General features: G+C 39.6%; 1 protein-coding gene across 2 annotated transcripts in view; it reads left to right on the top strand.

Moving 5' to 3' along the window:
* Nucleotides 1-18,371, top strand: part of bsna (bassoon presynaptic cytomatrix protein a) — a 177,465-nt gene that overhangs the window by 151,644 nt on the left and 7,450 nt on the right. For both annotated transcript variants that reach the window (XM_047363456.1, XM_047363447.1), the window contains one exon: nt 828-964. The gene's annotated coding sequence lies outside the window, so the exon portion shown is untranslated. The remainder of the gene's footprint in view (nt 1-827; nt 965-18,371) is intronic.

Below are 18,371 nucleotides of genomic sequence, written 5' to 3'. Positions count from 1 at the left end.
AATGCATGGACTAGTTTTTCAGCGTCACTCCTGGATAGGATATTTCTAATTTTGACAATAATCCAGAGATGAAAGAAGGAAATCCTTCTTCTGCTTAGCCACCCATCAATTTGTCACTGAAGACGCTGAGAACTGTTTCAGTACACTGAGCTCTACAGAAACCAGAATGAAAATTATCAGTCCAGAAATAAACTATAAATGAAAATAAAAGGAAAATAAAACTTTTTCTGGTGGTCATACAGCATCAGAGAGCAGCACGATTTCTGGTCAATGATTTCTGAGAAGAACTGTAAAAATGTTTCTTCGGTGAGCATCAGATTTAAAAATACATTTAATGGACCTAGCTGCTGTGTGTGTGTTGACTATTGCTGGCAGTAAAAAAGCGGGCGATGAAAGTGGTTTACCCAGTCTGTGAGCAGTGTGTCTCTGTATGTTTGTTTCTCTCCCTCAGTGTTATTTTTGGTCTTGACTGCTCTCCATTTGCAGGGTGAGTTTTAGCACTGACAGTAAGAACTTGTCTCTGCCATGACACCCTGCCTCCACCAAACAGACTGTGTACTATCGCAGCAGGTTAAGGGCTTTGATGATGAGGGTTTCAAACTTTAAGAATTACATTTGAGACTTGAAGCTTTAAAAGATTTACAGGCTCTAAATGCTTAAACATTAGCAGCTATACCCTGACAACATTAATCAGCTGAGCTCAAACACTGACAGATAAAATCTACATTAGCATATCTTATGTGTTAAATTTGTTTTATGGCAATGATTCTGCATTGCCCCACTTATAAACAGTATTTTTTTAAATAATAATAACAATGTATTTGCAGGACTATGAAGAATGTCAAAAATGAAGGTATGAGGCCCCGTACCAGAAAAACCTGTGAAGTCTCCCCTGCTTTTGTTTTCCCATAAAAAGAGAAAGGAAGGAGAGAGAGGATGGCGGCTGAGAGGACGGAGCGCACTGGTTAGTACTTATGTTTCAGATACACAATTTTAATTTAGGAATTGATTGAAACTGATATTCAACTGTTTTTTGAGTCAACATCCTTTTGTTGTTCATTTTTTTGTAATTGTATATAGTTACAATGCAGTTTTCACATTCACAGTCATAGGAAAAATACTCTTTCAATAGGGGTTCATGTATGAAAGCATTCAAATCTAATCAACATACCCAACAAATTCCACACTGTCATTATTTATTCAGGAAAATCAAATCCCAAGTTGAAAAGTCTTGCTTGAACATTGAGAATCAATTGTTACGTTCAATCTAGGAATGGCCGTAAGGCTATTTTCAAACCATCATTCCACAGGGAGACAATTATTTACAAGTGGAAAACATTTAGGACAGCTGCCAATCCTCCCAGTGACGTTCCACCCGCAAAAGTTAGGTTTGCAGACCTGCTTCTGAATGAACCACATGACCTTTGGAATGATGTCCTCTGGACAGATAAGACCAAACTAGAGACATCTCGCCATAATATACAGTAGATGATCAGGATGAACATGGTTGTTGTGGGGTGATTTGGGCTTATCATAGCAGAACCAGGTTTAATATCTCTCCTTTATCATACAGGTTAAAGTACAGTTTTAACATTAATATTTAACCATTTTTAACACTAATACATGTACTCATTCTAACATTGTATTTGGTATTTGAGCCTCATTGATCTTAGCGTTTTTTCCTCAATGAATGATATCCTGTTTTGAAAACTGCTTTTGGTAATTACTAAGGTTATCTTTATCCCATATTACAATTTGTTTGATAATCTGAAACATTTCAGTTTGACCAAAAATCAAAAAACAGAAGACATCTGAAAGAGGACAAACGTTTTCGTGGCACTCTTTTCCCACACCTTTTGGAAGTTTTATTGGCTCAACCAAAGTTTGTATTGTTTTATTCTTATCATTATGGATGTGAGTTGTAGATGAGCTTTTGGTCATGTGTCGACATAGGACACATTTTTTCAATTTCTTTTGATTTGTTTCATGTTCCTTTAGTTTAAGCAACCAAATAATTTAATTTCAGATTAAATGTTTCACCTGCCAACATCAGCTCAGATATTACATTTGTTCCCATAATTACATCATTTCGCCTACGTAATATGGTTTGTGTTATGATCATCTGCGATTAGGGTTGGTATCTTTTTCATCTGATCTATTAGATGTTGCAGTTTGACCCACAAGACATGCAGCAGATTACTATCAAATTAAAACCATATTATTAGAGCGATAACAGCTGATAACGACCATATAGTTGTCTAATAATGATTGAGGTTGTCCTCTTATCATATAATTGTGCCCCAGAAAGCACTTAACTTATACAAAACCTCTGTGGGGTTAACAGCAACGATGCTCCTCAGTAAACTTTTAAATATAACCGTATTTTTTTAAGGAAGCATTATCTAAATGTATTTAACTTATCAACAATATTTTTTGTTACTTAAAGTAAACCTTGATGATACTTTTGAAGATGTCTTCTTTAAACGTTGAAATGTCTTCAAAAAGCACCAGTACTTCAGATCTAGGAAGGCTTTCTGTTCACCTACACTCAACATATGGTTTATGGACAGTTCTGGATGCATTAAAATCAAAGGTTTCACAAATGAAAATGTAAAAATAGTTTTTGCTTAAATTACTTTAGGATCAGTGAGGTCCAAATGCCAATCTACAGCACTGTATAATGTAGAGTGTAAAAGGTCTTGATGTTTTCTGTGGCTTTTTAAACACCAGTTATGGTAAATGGTTTTGATAACTTATTTGTTGGCTCAGTTAGTTAGCATTTCTGGCTCTGAAAGAGTACATATTCATCTGACAAAAGTTATGGTTGCATAAAAGTGCAATCCCACTCCAGAGCCGCATCATTTTGGCGAAAACAACCAATGTTTAAATTATTGACTTATGAAAGACTTTTTCATTTTCTTAGCAAACTGAAAATAAATAAATATGTTGAATAGGGGTCTGTGGACTGCCATGGACTGGCGACCTCTCCAGGGTGTACCCCGCCTCTCGCCTGTAGACCACTAGAGATAGCAACCAGCTCTCCTGCAACCCAGTCTGGAAGAACCGGGTATAGAAAATGGAGGAATGGATGGATGGATGGATGGATGGATGGATGGATGGATGGATGGATGGATGGATGGATGGGAATCTGTGGATTCATGATCACATCAATATCAGAGGCACATTGTTGGAGAAGACAGATTGAGCTGACAGTTTCCAATTAATCTACATTTAGATTTAATGCATTACATTGTGGAAGATGTATTTTTGAGTAAAAAATCAGTTTCATTCTATTAGGTATGCATTGGCTTTTTTTAATAGTGTCTGTCAGTGGATATAAACTGTCTGAACATCACTGGTAAAATGGCTGCTTTTTGTGATTAAAAATGAGACAATTAATTAATCATTTCAGAACCTTTTCACATTTAATTTGAGATAAGCCCTTTACAACTCAACTGAAAAACAACCACCTTTTGCTGATTTAATTATAGCAGTCAGTTGCTTTGAGTTAGAGTCTTTTGCTTGGTACATCTTGACTGGTGATATTTACCCACGTGTCTTTGCAAAACTGCTCCAAATCTCAAAGACATTTTAGTTAGAAGCCTGAATGTTTATTACTAGCACTGAGTGGTAATTCCCTCTCTATTAACTAAGACCCCAGTTGAATAAAAGCATGATGCTGCCATCACCATTCTTCCCCATGCGTATGTTGTTTTTTGAGCGTTGTGCAGTGTTGGTTTTATGCCAAGCATGTCTTTTATAGACATAAAACACACCCTGGTTTCATCACATCATACATATTTTCCGTCATGCTTTTGCACAGACTTTAAATATGTTTTTGTAAAATGTATCCAGGCTTGGATGTTTTGTTTGTGACAAAAGTCTTCTGTTTTGCCACTGTACCCCATAGCCCAAACGTATGAAGAATACAGAAGACTCCTGTAAAATGTGCTAATTTATATAGCGATTTCTAGTGACTCCAAGCACTTTTACATTAGAGCCACATTCATCCACTTGCACTCACAAACATGCATATGTTCATACCTCAATACGCCAATGAGTACATAGGCAACTTGGCGTTAAGAGACAGGAGGAAGCTGGAGTCAAACCCACTGCTTTTGGATTGCAAGACCACCAGTCATCCCATACCCACATTCGCTAAGTCACATGTATTTCTCAATCAGTACCTGGCAGGAATTCCTGCAGGTCCATTAGTTTTCCTGTAGGCCTTTTAACAGCATCTCTGATCATTTTTCTTGTTGTTTCATGTCTCTTCTTTTCATTTTTTTGGAGGGACGCCCAGTTAACTCCATAGTGGGTCTAGTACCATGAAAATTCTTTCATACCCTCCTTCTGACTGATACCCTCTGATGCTTTGGAAGCTCTCTTGACCATGCTCTTGCCTGTGAGACAAGACTGAGAACATGATAGAGAAGCCTGCATAAAGAGCTGAAAAGCTTTACTTGTTGTGGTTAATCAGATAGTTAATCAGTGATAGCAGGAGTGCACTGACTCTGATTTCACATGAGTTTGAACACGGCTGTTAAATCTGAACACATCCCATCCCCAGTTAAAGGTTATGCACGCTAAGCAACAACATAATTTAATTATTTTATTTTTTTCCCCTAAATTATATAGTTTTTAAATTAGGCTGTAGATGTTCTATGTCACATTAATGGTGGGACAAGTTCTGAAATTATTTATTTTGGTCTTTTTGTACATCCAAAACTCACAGGATTGTATAGACTTTACAAACCCACTCTGGGTTCATAATATGCAATTCTTTTAAATGCTAAATAAGAAAGATTTATAGATGTTTGGTGAATTTATTTAGTTTTCCAAAGATACTGAATCCTCAAAGCCAAGTTAAACATGACGTTACCTTTTGTGAGACACTAATACTGCTTGCAATTCAAGCCCCAGTTGTGAGTTTACAAATATAAGGGGAAAAAGACTTCTGCCTCTTTCTGCAGCCAAAACAGACTGGAATCCTCTAGATGCTTCATGTCTCAGATCTGAGCTCACAAAGGCAGAGAGAACATTCTGATCTCTCTGACAAGCCATATCTCTCAAAGATATTTTAAGCTGTAGATATCCAAACTTTGTGACCTTGATTTTGTCTTACAATTTTACTTAATAGTTAGCCTGCATGATAATCTACTATATCATTCAGTGAAATATTAAATTAAGCCTTTATTTATTGAAATTTAATGATCATGGCTTACAGATAATGAAACTGCAAAATTTAGTGTCTCAGAAAATGTGAATATTGTGAAAAATTAAATTTTGGAAACTCACAATGTCACAGCCTAATTAGCTTATTAACCCAAAACACTTGCAAAGGTTTCCTGCGCCTCCAAATGGTCTCAGTCTGGGTCAGCAGGCTACACAATCATGGGGAAGACTGCTAACTGGACTGATGTCCAGAAGACACAAGATTGTAATTTTTGTAGATGTACCTGTATATTAACATACATAAACCAGTCTGTCTCACAATTCTTAAAACAATCTACCTGACAGATGAATATTTTTTCCTTATCCAGCCGATGATAGCAATCACCAGATGGATAGCCGTTACAACCTTCAGTAGGAAGAGCAGTCGTCTTGCAAACAGAAGGTTGTGGGTTCGATCCCATTTCCTCCTGAATATATCGATGTGCCCCTGGGCAAGGCACTTAACCTCAAGTTGCCTACCAATCTGCGTATCGGTGTATGAATGTTTGAGCGTTAGTGAGTGCGATTGGGTGAATGTGGCTCTAGTGTAAAGCGCTTTGAGCGGTCAGTATGACTGGAAAGGTGCTATATAAGTTCAGTCCATTTACCATCACAAATAAAGAGGAAGATTTCTGTATAATCCTCAGAATTAGAATTCATTAAGCATCAACACCAAGATAAATCCATTCATTATGATTATAAGGGGAAACAGCAGAAACTAGTAATCAAAACTGTCACTACACTTTATTAACTACTACTATTGTGCAGAAGCAGGACATGTTTTATGTCCCAGAAGCTGAAACGTTTCAGGCGGTAAATGTGTGCATAAAGAGCCAACGCAAAACACCTTATGAAGATGCTGAGAGAAACTGGAGTGTCATTACCCACAGTGAAATGTAATAACGGGCTGAAAGACAGAGAGACAAAGCTATTACTCCAAATGCACCAGAAAAAGACAAATTGCAGTTTGCAGGTGACCTCTTGGGGTCACCGGGAGGATGTGGGTGTTTTGCTACAGAAGGGACTAGTGCAAAATAGATGACATCATGAGGAATAAAAACGATATGGGGAAGTATTGAAGCAACTTTTCAAGACATTAGTCTGGAAGTTAAAACTTGGGAACAAATTGGTTTTGTAAATGGACAATGACAGTGAAGAGCCCATCACAAAGCGCTGATCACGGTCCCATAGAAAATTTGTGGACATACCTCACTCAGTTACACTAGTTCTGTCAGGTGGAGGAATGATGGCCAAATTTTCAGCAAACTGTTGTGAAAAGCTTGAGAAAGGATACCCCAAAGGTTAGACCCATCATTAAAAATTCTGCCAAATACAAAGAAAATGTATGTAAGCTGAAGAAACTTTAAAAGAATTAAATGCATTATTTCTTTTTTTTTCTTGCATTTAGCAAATAGAATTAAATTTGATAATTCTAACTGAGCTAACACAGGGAAGCTTTAGTTTGACTTAATGTCAAGCAGTGAGAACAAAATATTTTTGTCTTTTTATACAGTGGATGTTAATATCTGGTTTATATACCTAAACCAGACACAGACATACGTACAGGCGGACAGACTGATATTTCAAAACAAATCAACAATTTGTGACAGTCTTGTTTTTTTACATTTCAGCCATTCTGGTCAAATAGAAAGCTCTGCAGGCTCCTTTATTTAGACATGACAGCATGTTCTATCTTGCGCCCATAAGAAAAAGAAGCAGACATTACTGCATTCCTCATCTGTGATGACAGTGGCTTCTGAAGCCTTTTATGCAGCACTAAATGAAGGACAGGCCTTGAAGTTGCCTACTTAATTCATAGTGTTAACACAGTGTTGCATTGAGCATGTTTCTGTTCTGTGCAGCCATGCAGCGACTGACTGCCTTATGTAGCTGCTGTTGCAGCAGGATCTCTCCTACTGTCAATTCTCCCACACACTAATGCAGCTTTCACACATTTTTTTTTTTTTCCTCCACCTCTCATGCTTTTAGACTCTTTTTCACAAGAGTCTCACTATATTTTTTTTGTGGGATGTCTTGTGTTGTTCCCCCTAAATACTGTAAGGTTTGTGTTCATGTTATTCTCTCCCCAAAAATATCCAGTACCTTTTCACTTTTGCTGGCTTCATTATCTTATATTTATTTACATTATAGAGAGATCTTATCTGTATGTTAAATCTCATCCCAGTGTTTCTCTGGAGGATGTTCCTTAGACAAACTAGCTGTAGGTGTTTGCTTCCATTCAGTCAAAAAAAAGTAGGTTGGCTTCTGATGGCCCGACTCACTGTTCCACTTCAGCCCCAAAAGTGTTTCAAGATGTTCAGATCAGAAGTCTGCAAATATATTTTCAAAAATGAAAAGGACATATTTTCTTCCGTTTTTCCTGAGCTCAGACCTGCTCACATGTTCAAATATGGGACCCTATGCATCCAACTATCAGAGCCAGTTTGTTTGTGTGTTTGAATTCATACATGCTTATGTGCATCACTGTACATGTCCCTGTGCATGTTGTGTACAAGCCCTCTGGGGTCCTGTGTTCAGTGAAGCAAACTGAGTTTTGTGATACAACGCATGTTTGGAGATGTTAAACCTGGGTCACACACTGAGTAGGAAGGCAGTGGTTCTGCAAAGATGCATAAATCCATTTTATGATGAGCTTTAGTAAAGGTCCTGATGGGAACCAGGACAGAGTGAATAAAACAGTAGATATTTAGCACCTTGCTAAACTATTTATTCCCATTAACTGGTTTATATTTTGTTACAACCTCAAACGTCAATGTCTTTCATCTGGGTTTAGTGTAATAGACCAATAAAACGTATTGCATAAATGTCATAAAAACGACACATGGTTGTCAATATGTCTTACAAATGTAACTCTAAAAGTTTGATAAAACTACCAGTATCTCACAAAAGTGAGTACACCCCTCACATTTTTGTAAATCTTTTATTATATCTTTTCATGGGAAGACACTGAACGTATGCCACTTCAATACAATGTAAAGTAGTCAGTGTACAGGTTGTAGAATGGTGTAAATTTCCTGTCCCTTCAAAATAGCTGATAACAGAGCCATTAATGTCTAAACCACTGGCAACAAAAGTGAATACACCCTTAATTGAAAAGGTCCAAACTGGTCCTAAAGTGTAAATATTTTGTGTGGCCACCATTATTTTACAGCACTGCCTTATCTCTCTTGGGCATAGAGTTCAATAGAGCTTCCCATGTGGTGGATGTTAGAGACCTTGCGTTCCTCCATCTTCTGTTTAAGGATGCCCCACAGATGCTCAACAAGGTTTAGGTCTGGAGATATGCTGGGCCAGTCCTGTGCCTTTACCCTAAGTTTATTTAGCAAGACAGTGGTCGTCTTGGAGGTGTATTTGGAGTCTTTATCATTACTGGAATACTGTCCTGTGGCCCATTTTCCATAGGGAGAGGATCATGCTGTGGTTCAGCATGTCACAGTACATGTTGGCATTCATGGTTCCCTCCTTGAATTGTAGCCCCCCACAGCCTCAAACCATGACACTCCCACCACCATCCTTGACTGCAGAAAAGACACACTTGTGTTTGTACTCCTCACTTGGTCAACTCTGACCAGCTACCTTGTCCCTGCTGCTGAAAAACATCCCCAAAACATGATGCTGCCAACACCATGTTTCAACATGTGGATGGTGTGTTTAGGATGATGTGCAAGGGTTGCTATTCTACTACAAGTAGGCCAAAACGTTTCCTCTAAACTGAACACCTTTGTCTACATGTTTTGCTGTGTTCACTAAATATCATGCAAAATCCACATTTTTAGCCTTTACATATATTTAGTTGTGTACCTCTAGCCCCTGCACTTCTAGTCTGTAGAAGTGCAGAAAAGTTGTATTTAGTCTCTCCAGGTGTTGCGGAGATATCTTCATATTCTGTTTGGGTCATATTTTCTCAGTCCGTTCAGTTTTCTCTGTTTCTCTCTATTAAATTTTTCTAACTGTTTTCACAGTATTTGCTTAGGAACAGCTAAATAAGGTCACTAAGCACTTCTGGCTGATTGATTTCGCATATCCGCCATTTTTATTTCTCCCTGTGATTTTATCGCCCAAGAGCAAGTATGCCTACGCTGAAAGAGGATATGTTCGGTTCTGTTGTAGGGTGTATTCACCTACACAATTCATTAGACCTCCAGCATCAGAACCTCTTCGAAGTGGTTAAATAAAAATTTTCATGACAATGTACTGACACACTCCAAGGACAAGTAATTCAGCAAGCACCAGTATCAAGAAGGATTTGCTGAAAGACTTCATCTTATTAAGGGGTCAGTTCTTTCTGTCTATACAAACGACAGTGTGATAAGCTACAAATAATGCTAAAATGACAACAAACTTTATTGTAGACATGAATTTATTGTGTGTTGGTATGACGTCCTCAAGGGCGTAACTTTGGGTCTAGCATTGAGGGGGTTAAGTTCTCTGCCTAGTTGTTTATTTATTGAATCATTTACTTTTGTAAAAGGAGTCAGGCTAATTTTGCGTTCCTGTTTTAGAAGGTCATTCTAATGCTTTTACTGTGATTTACCTAACTTTCCTGTTTTCTTTGTATTTACTCTGCAGTTGAAGGTGCCCAGTTTTAGGGCACCTTCATATTCATGAATGCTGCATTGTGGCATTTCAAAAGCTTCACAATAATTAGACTTGGTTTTAGCTTTTCGTTAGTAGTTTAAGTGAAGGATGAAGATTAACAGTTTATAACTGATGAAAAAAACATTTGGCTGAAGCAGATAATGACACATTTTGTGATATTTAGAAAAAACTTTGTGCTCAGTCCATCCGACTAAAGTTGTTCTTAAACTCAGAGAAACTATGTTTACTGTGGCTCAAATAAATGTGCTTCTTTTCTCATCTATTTTAATGACTTTTTTTAATTTTACTCTCTCTCCCACATCTGAGGCTCCATTGTCTCTCACCAGTGACTGAATCAAAAGTACAACAAACAGTGAATGTTTGGTGGAGAAAGCAGGTTTTTGGGAGGAGGAGGGGGGTTACATTACCAGATGATGATGTTATTTTGCTGGCAAATGAAAATAAAAGAAAATCAACAAGTTACTTATGCATTATTTATTTGTTAATCGGAGTGATGTTATTATATTGGGAGGGTCATATTGACTTGATCAGATTTTTGGGGGTCATAACCCCCCGTGACCCCCACCCCACAAATTACGCCCTTGGACGTCCTGGCCACTGTTTTGATAGCAGTAGCATCATGCCTTCTGCTAATGTTAGCCGTGTGTGCTGCTATTAGCTCCTTGAGGACATAACTGTATTTCGTGTTTTGAAAAGAAACAGTTTGCATTGTTTTTGCCGTTTTTGTCTTGTTTCTGCGGCGCTAGATAATTGTTATCAAACTACAAAAATGGCCGAACTGGTTAAAGTGGAGCACCCCTTGAGATCGAGAAGGGCGGGGTGTGAAGCTCCTCAGCAGCATTTAAAGGGACCGCACCAAAACAAGTTGCTCTCAGACGCACCTCAGAACAGAGCTAAAAGAGGGGCCTGTGGAGTTACAATAACAAGGAGTTCAGACCATAGCATCCTTGCAGTTCTACTTTATGTAGACCACAACTGAATGGTTTTAGGTGGAAAAAAAAGCATTTAAAAGCATGGTATGTCCCCTTTAAGTGGGAAATCTTAAGCTGTGGATCCTTGGTCTGTCATGTTTTGTTATGGTGGAGTTGAACCCAAGCACAGAGATGAGACCTGAGATCTTATGTTGCAGAAGAATATTTATTGTTAAAGGAATTGGAGGGCATGAAACTAGAATAATAGCCAAACAGAGAAAGGAGCACAGGAGGAATACAAGCAATGGACACCAGAACGATCGGCCAAGGAGGAAATGAAACTGAAAGGCTTTTAAACAACTGGGATGGTGGAGGAGTGACATGGGAAGCAGATGTGACTGAACAGCATCATAAAGACCAGCTAGGGAAGAAGCTGGTCTTTATGATGCTGTTTGTTCACCAATGTTCTCTGTCAAACCGCTAAGGCCTTCACAGAACAACTGGATTTATACTGGGATTAAATTCCACACAGATAGACTCTATTTACTATTCTGAAGGAGATTGGTTGAACTGGATTTTATTTGGGGTTTGAGAAAAAGGTGCTGGATACAAACGCACCACAATTTTCTAAATGTATTTGTTAAAAAAATACCTTAAAAGTTATGTATCTAGTTCACAGTTCTGCATTATGCTGTGTAGGCCTATAAAATCTCAGTAACATACATTGAAGTTTGTGATTGTAATGTGACATGTGAAAAGGTTCAAAGGGTGTGAAAACTTTTGCAAGGCATTGTAAGTATTTACTTGTAGATCTTCAACAATCAACAAGGGCAAAACATGAGATGAAATACTAGACTTGAGTTTTTTAAATAGTTTTTTCTTCTCAAAGATTAAATAGTGTTGTGATTATTATTATTATTATTATTATTATATTATTTAATATTAATATTTTAATATTTTATTAAATAGTAATTCGGTCTGTTAAGTGTTGTCTGGTGAATATCAGCCCAATCATGCGGTGGTATTAGCACAATAGTGAAAAGGGTGAAATGAGCTCTGACATTATTGAACAGCAAAACTCTGTACACACAGGGAACAGATACACACAATTTCTTAAAATAGAAGAATGTATTAACATAAATAAATCAACTCAAAGTCAAACATATTTCAGTCAACATCCTCTTTACTATACTAAAACAATCCAACCAAATCTACCAAGCAAAGTGAAAGAATAAGGAAGACCAACTGTATACAATATAAACAAGTGAATCAAAGATGGTTAAAAACCACGACCAATAAAGCGATGCAACATTACCATTCAATGTTATTTATGTTTAAGACCCAAGGATTATTTTTGAAAAATCTGGAAATGAGGTTAAGTTAGTCTTGGAACTAACTTAGCCAATAATTGGTATACCGTCAAACAACCATTCACAATGCAAGATCGGATAAAACATTATTTTCATAAAATAATATTTTAAAGAATGCTGAATAAAACCAACCTTCTGCATGACTAATTCTCAATTGTGCTTAATTATCTGCCTTTATTTAATACAATAATATTTAGGGAAATATTATTAAGGAAATATTAAATAATATTTAAGGAAAAATTTTTTGAATTAGAACCATACCTTTCTGGATAAATGAGTCTTAATAGACTCATAAGATGGCAGTCATAAGTCATGTGTTACCTTAATCGATAGCGGTTTCAGCTAACCGAAGAAGCTTAAAGCTTGTTATCATCCCTTTAAAAGCGAAAATGTACCTTTAAACTACCATCAATTTAAAAACACAACACTGAACGCATCATTAGCTGCTAGTCTGCTAGCACTTAGCTGAGTTTTCTCAACACAAAAACCAATCCTCATGAAACAAACATTATTTAGATTATTTCATTCTAAACTAAGCTTCTCTGCCCAAACATCACCTCTTACATGAACCATGCTAAAGAAGGGGTCCCAAAGGGCGCAGGTTTTGGGAAGCGAAGTTGTTCGTCCCGGTCATCCACAAGTGGACTCAATTGTACAACAGAGCCACGTTGTGGCAACTTCAGTGGCAGCGGTGCGGCGGGGCAGCTCTCGCTCAATGTCTTCTTCTCTAGGCCGTGGGGAAAAATCCACTTCTATTAGGGCTGCTTCTGGAGGCCTCCAAAGAAACGTCAGCCCACGCTTGTCTTATTACACCCTTTTTATGAATGAATACTGGGTACTCAAACACCAAATCATTACTTAGCTTTGTTCATACGATCAGCATGATCGTAGTCACGTTTGGATCCAAGTTAAAGAGTTATGTCTGCTTGCCAGCAAGAAGACATTTGTGCGTTATGTCCCTCCACCTGGTCTCCTTGAGAGCCGTGTGGTAGAGGCCGCCATGTTGGAACACAGCGTTTGTATTCAAACAGTGACATCATGGGGAGTCAGCTTTGACTCTTGAAAGGTGTAGAAAAGTTCATACTGGCCTTCATTTATGTACAGTTCCCAGGGTATGCTCATCCATGTTGCAACCCATGGCTGGCGGCCCAACAAAAAGTTTAAAAAAAAAATGTCTTTCTAACAAAACTGCCTGGTGATTAATGTAGTCCTTTAGCAATTCTGCTACATTGCATCATGTCTTCTGAAGCATTTTTGAGCAGAGCTTAGATAGAAGAGATTATTATTTGTTGTTCAACTAAATCCAGGATCAGGTGGTTGGTTACTTTTGTTTTTCTCTCAGCCTTGATTATATAAAGAGTTATGCATGACTTTGCATGCAAACAAATTAGTTGGAGCATCAACGGAATTAGAAGCAAATCAATTGTTGCTCCTGATCCAAGACCACAGCTTTCATCTTCCTTAAACATGCCACTGAAGGCTCATATAATGCCAAATGTTTTCAATTGCAAAGCAGATGCTTGGAACCTCAACATGCATGAAACAATTCAGCGTTTGATGTAGGGTTTAAAGAATTCAGTGGTTGGTGCTTTTGGGCTTTTTGTGCATCACCTGAAACACTTTTCTAAACTGTCTGTGTCCACATAAGTTTATTGCCTGTGCAAATGATTACTTTTAATACTAAGAGGCTTGCATAAAGGTGAAGTTAGCATCTTTGTGGCTTATCACTTACAATGAATATCTGCGATAGCAAGTAATGGCTCCATGCCATTTACTTTGCAAATGTTAAGCCTATGGGCTGCAAGGCAAACCCGAAGTGCCAGAGTGTCCAAGGAACTATTCTCCTGTGTTATTTAAAGCGGCACCACAACATGCATCCTTCACATTATGTCCTCATAGGTGCTGTATTAGCAGGCTAACAGGCTCATTTGTTTGTCTGGCCTTGTTTATTTGCTTACCATAGCTGATTTATGCTTACATTAACATGGGAGATATGTTTTTAAAGTACTGCTCATCTGTGAAACTATTCTACATTGCCACAGTATTTTCAACTGTAATTACCTTTTTTAATTCCAAGGAAGCATCAGGCGCAATGGAAGGAATTATGTAGTAATCAACAGATAGAGGACATTGATAATACAGCATGATTAAATGAAGGCAGGTTGTTCTGTGCTTTAAGCTGTTTAAGCACATAACAGGGACAATTTTATCAAACAATCAGTCAAAGATGGCAAGAAAATCAGTGACTAACTTCCATTTGATTTTTAATTATGTAAGAAAATGAATCAAATGTCGGGGCTCCACGAAGGGCTTGACCTGAGAAACGTGGAACGTGGGTGAATCCTCATGGAGTTGGGTAATCTCAGTCGTACAGCGACAGGGTTGATGATCTTAGAGATTGGGAAAGGTCCAACAAATCGGGGTGCCAATTTCCGGGATTCTACCCTTAATGGGAGGTCCTTGGCGGAGAGCCAAACTTTCTGCCCCACCTGGTACTTAGGGGCAGGGATCCGTCTCCAGTTGGTTGTTCTTGACTGAACCAGTGACATTCTGATCATCAATCTCCTGGCCTTTCTCCATATTCTTTGGCACCTTAGGGAAGCCGCTTGGGCGGACGGAACATTAGCTTCTCTCTCCTGAACTGAAAACATGGGTGGCTGGAAACCAAACACAACTTGAAAAGGGGACAAACCAGTGGCACTTGATTGCATAGAGTTCATGGCGTATTTAATCCAGCGCAAATTTTGTGACCACTTAGTCGGGTCAGACTCACATAAGATACGAAGTTTGGTTTCAGCTTCTTGGTTGGCTCTCTCGGTTTGGCCATCAGACTGATGAAACCCTGAGGAAAGACTAACAGAAATTCCCAACAAAGAACAAAACTCCTTCCAGAAATGTGACACAAATTGGGGTCCTCTATCGGAAACAATGTCATTTGGGATTCCATGGAGCCTGAAAACTTCTCGGGTCAATATCTCACCCATCTCCTTAGCATATGGAAGCTTCTCCAACGGCACCAGATGAACCATCTTTGAAAATCTGTCAATTATGGTTAGTAGTACAGAGTGACCATTAGAAACCGGTAGACCTGTCACAAAATCCATCGCAATATGTGACCATGGGCGAGGGGGAATTGGCAAAGGGTGCAACAACCCCGCAGGGGGGCGACAAGAAGGCTTGGCTCGACAACATTGAGTGCATTCGGCAACAAAGTCTTTGACATCCTTGACCAGCGATGGCCACCAAAACTGAGTTCGAACTGTGTGAATGGTTCTGCTGATTCCTGGATGACAAGCTAAATGAGAGCAATGACAAGACTCCAGTACCTTAAGCACAAGGCGTTCAGGGACAAAACAGCGGTCAGGTGGACATGATGGTGGGATAGGCAGATCTCTAATGGCTTCCTGGACCTCCCTTTCCACCTCCACTCAGGACACAGACAACCTGACGGTTTCAGGAAGGATAAACTCCTCTTCACCCGCAGACTGAGATTCTTCAGGCTCTTGAATCCGGGATAGGGCATCAGGTTTGCCATTTTTACTCCCTGGCCTGTAAGATAGAGAGAAATTAAAACGACCAAAAAACAAAGCCCACTTAGCCTGTCTGGGGTTTAGCTGTTTTGCTGATTTCAGGTACTCCAAGTTCTTATGGTCAGTCCACACCATAAACGGCTCCTTAGTCCCCTCCAACCAATGTCTCCACTTTGTCAACGCCAACTTGACAGCCAATAACTCTCTGTCTCCCACGTCGTAATTCCACTCAGCCTGTGACAGAGTCCTTGAAAAGAAGGCACATGGGTGAACACAATCATCCTCACCTCTTTGGCTTAATACAGCTCCAACCCCAGTGCTTGAGACATTTCTCTGCCTTGACGAACAACTGGTTTTGGAGAAGACGCAGGAGAACAGCTCTGACATGTTTTCTGTGGGTTTCCAGATCTTGAGAATAAATCAGTATGTCATCAAGATAAACAAATACGAATTGACCCACCATGTCTCTTAGAACGTCATTGACCAATGACTGAAAAACTGCAGGAGCATTAGTAAGTCCAAATGGCATGACCTTGTATTCATAATGGCCCGTAGGCATGTTGAAAGCCGTTTTTCACTCATCTCCTTCTCTGATTCGGACCAGATGATATGCATTCCTTAGATCCAGCTTAGGAAATATCTTGGCTCCCTGGATCTGATCAAAAGCTGTGTTCATGAGTGGTAAGGGATATCTATTTTTAACTGTTATCTCATTAAGGCCTCTATAATCAATGCATGGGCTCAATGAACCATCCTTCTTCCCAACAAAAAAGAAACCAGCACCTGCAGGAGAGAAAGAGGGTTGAATGTGCCCTGCCTTTAATGCCTCATCAACATAACTCTTCATGGCCCTGTGCTCTGGACCAGACAATGAATAAGTTCTGCCTTTAGGGGGTGATGTGCCAGGAAGCAATTCAATAGCACAATCATACGGTCTATGGGGTGGCAGAGCTGTGGCCTTGATTTTATTAAAAACCTCCTTCAAATCATGGTATTCTTGCGGTACCTTGGATAAATCCGGATAGGTCTCCTCAACCTCATTTTCCACACTGACCTCCATAGCGGCAGACAAAAGAGTCAGCGGAACATGACTCAGACCAACCCAAAACTTATTTTTTCTTCCAGTCGATGTGAGGGTTGTGTTTCTGCAACCAGGAGGCCCCTAGGACCACAGGAAGTTCAGGTGAATTAATGATCATGAAAGTTACTTTTTCATGATGATTACCTCCAACAGTTAAGGTAATCTCCTCCGTCCTGAGATGTGAATTGTTCATGCTGTGACCATCCAAATCTAGCACGTTTCTTGTGTCAGCTGACGGAATAAGTTTTATGCCGTTCTTCTTTGCAAATGTTTCGTCCATAAATTCAGTATCTGCTCCTGAATCAATAAACGGCCCCCTGGAGAGACAAAGAAGAGGTTTGAAAATGGACAGGAAACAAGAAGGAGGAGGCAGATAGTTGACTTCGGCTCAGTAGAGACCTCCCTTCCTCTGCTGAGCCTGTCCTTTTAGTGGACACCTGAGTGCTAAATGTCCCTTCTCTCCACACTAAAAACAGAGCTTGAATCTTCTCCGACGATCTTTCTCCTCAGGGGTAATCTTGGTTCTGCCCAATTGCATGGGCTCACAATTATCATTTTCCTCAGTGAGAGGTGATCGACTCCTTCTCTCATACCGGTGTGCAGAAACCTGAGTTAATGATGAGCGACCCTTCTCATGTCGCTTCTCCCTCCTTCTCTCTGCCAGCCGAATATCAATGCGAGCAGCCAAATCCTCGAGTTGTTTCAGGGAAGAAGGATAGTCACGGGTCGCTAGCTCATCCTTGATGTCTTCGTTTAATCCTTTCATGAATGCATCCATTTGTGCTGCCTCATTCCAACGGCTCTCTGCAGCCAACAAATGAAAGTCAATTATATAGGTCGAGACAGGTTGATCACCCTGTTTGAGGGACAATAATCCTCTTGCGGCCTCACGACTTGGAATGACCGGGTCAAAAGCTCGAATGAGTTCCTTGGAAAAAGTTTCGTAAAGATTACAAGATGCAGACCTGTTATGCCATTCAGCAGTTCCCCACTGCTTTGCCTTTCCTGCCAGCAGAGATATAACAAACGCCACCTTGGAACGTTCAGTGGGAAAGGATGATGGCTGAAGCTCAAAATGAATTTCACACTGAGTTAGAAAAGCTCGACATTGGTCTGAGTCTCCCCTGAACATCTCAGGTGGAGAGAGGCGTGGCTTCCTTACCTCTGCTGTTGTCCGTGTTCCTTGGGCGTGGTTTCTTTGTGACAGTGGCGGCTCGAAGACAAGATTGCCAGAACGTAATGTGGAAATTATTTCCTCCATGCCAGAACCCAACCAGGAAAGGGTCTCATCAACGTGGGTACGCCACTGTTGTGCTGGCGATGGGTCCATTTTTGGCCAGATTTTTCCGCTATGAATCAGAAAAAGGCGGACCCAAGATTCAGCCAGACACAGTACTGAAAGTTTAAAAGGTTTATTCAGCCACAGGAAAACGTCACACAGGTAACTCTCCTCACAGCTTCCAGGAATCATTGAGGCAGAAAGAGGGATTAGTGACTTGTAGTCTCTCCAGATTTTGCAGGAATCAGAAAAGCCACTAACCTGCTTTTGTCTTGAGTGGAACTTGAAACCCAGAGGGGAAACCTCAGTGGGCGGCAGGCGGTGATCTCCACAGCACAGGTAAGAAGTGACTCCAGGCTGAATAAT

This window comes from Girardinichthys multiradiatus, chromosome 1 (assembly GCF_021462225.1).
Source record: "Girardinichthys multiradiatus isolate DD_20200921_A chromosome 1, DD_fGirMul_XY1, whole genome shotgun sequence".
In the NCBI taxonomy this organism is placed as follows: domain Eukaryota; kingdom Metazoa; phylum Chordata; class Actinopteri; order Cyprinodontiformes; family Goodeidae; genus Girardinichthys; species Girardinichthys multiradiatus.
Note: the sequence above shows the minus strand (reverse complement) of the source record. Positions and strands in the feature narration are given on the sequence as shown.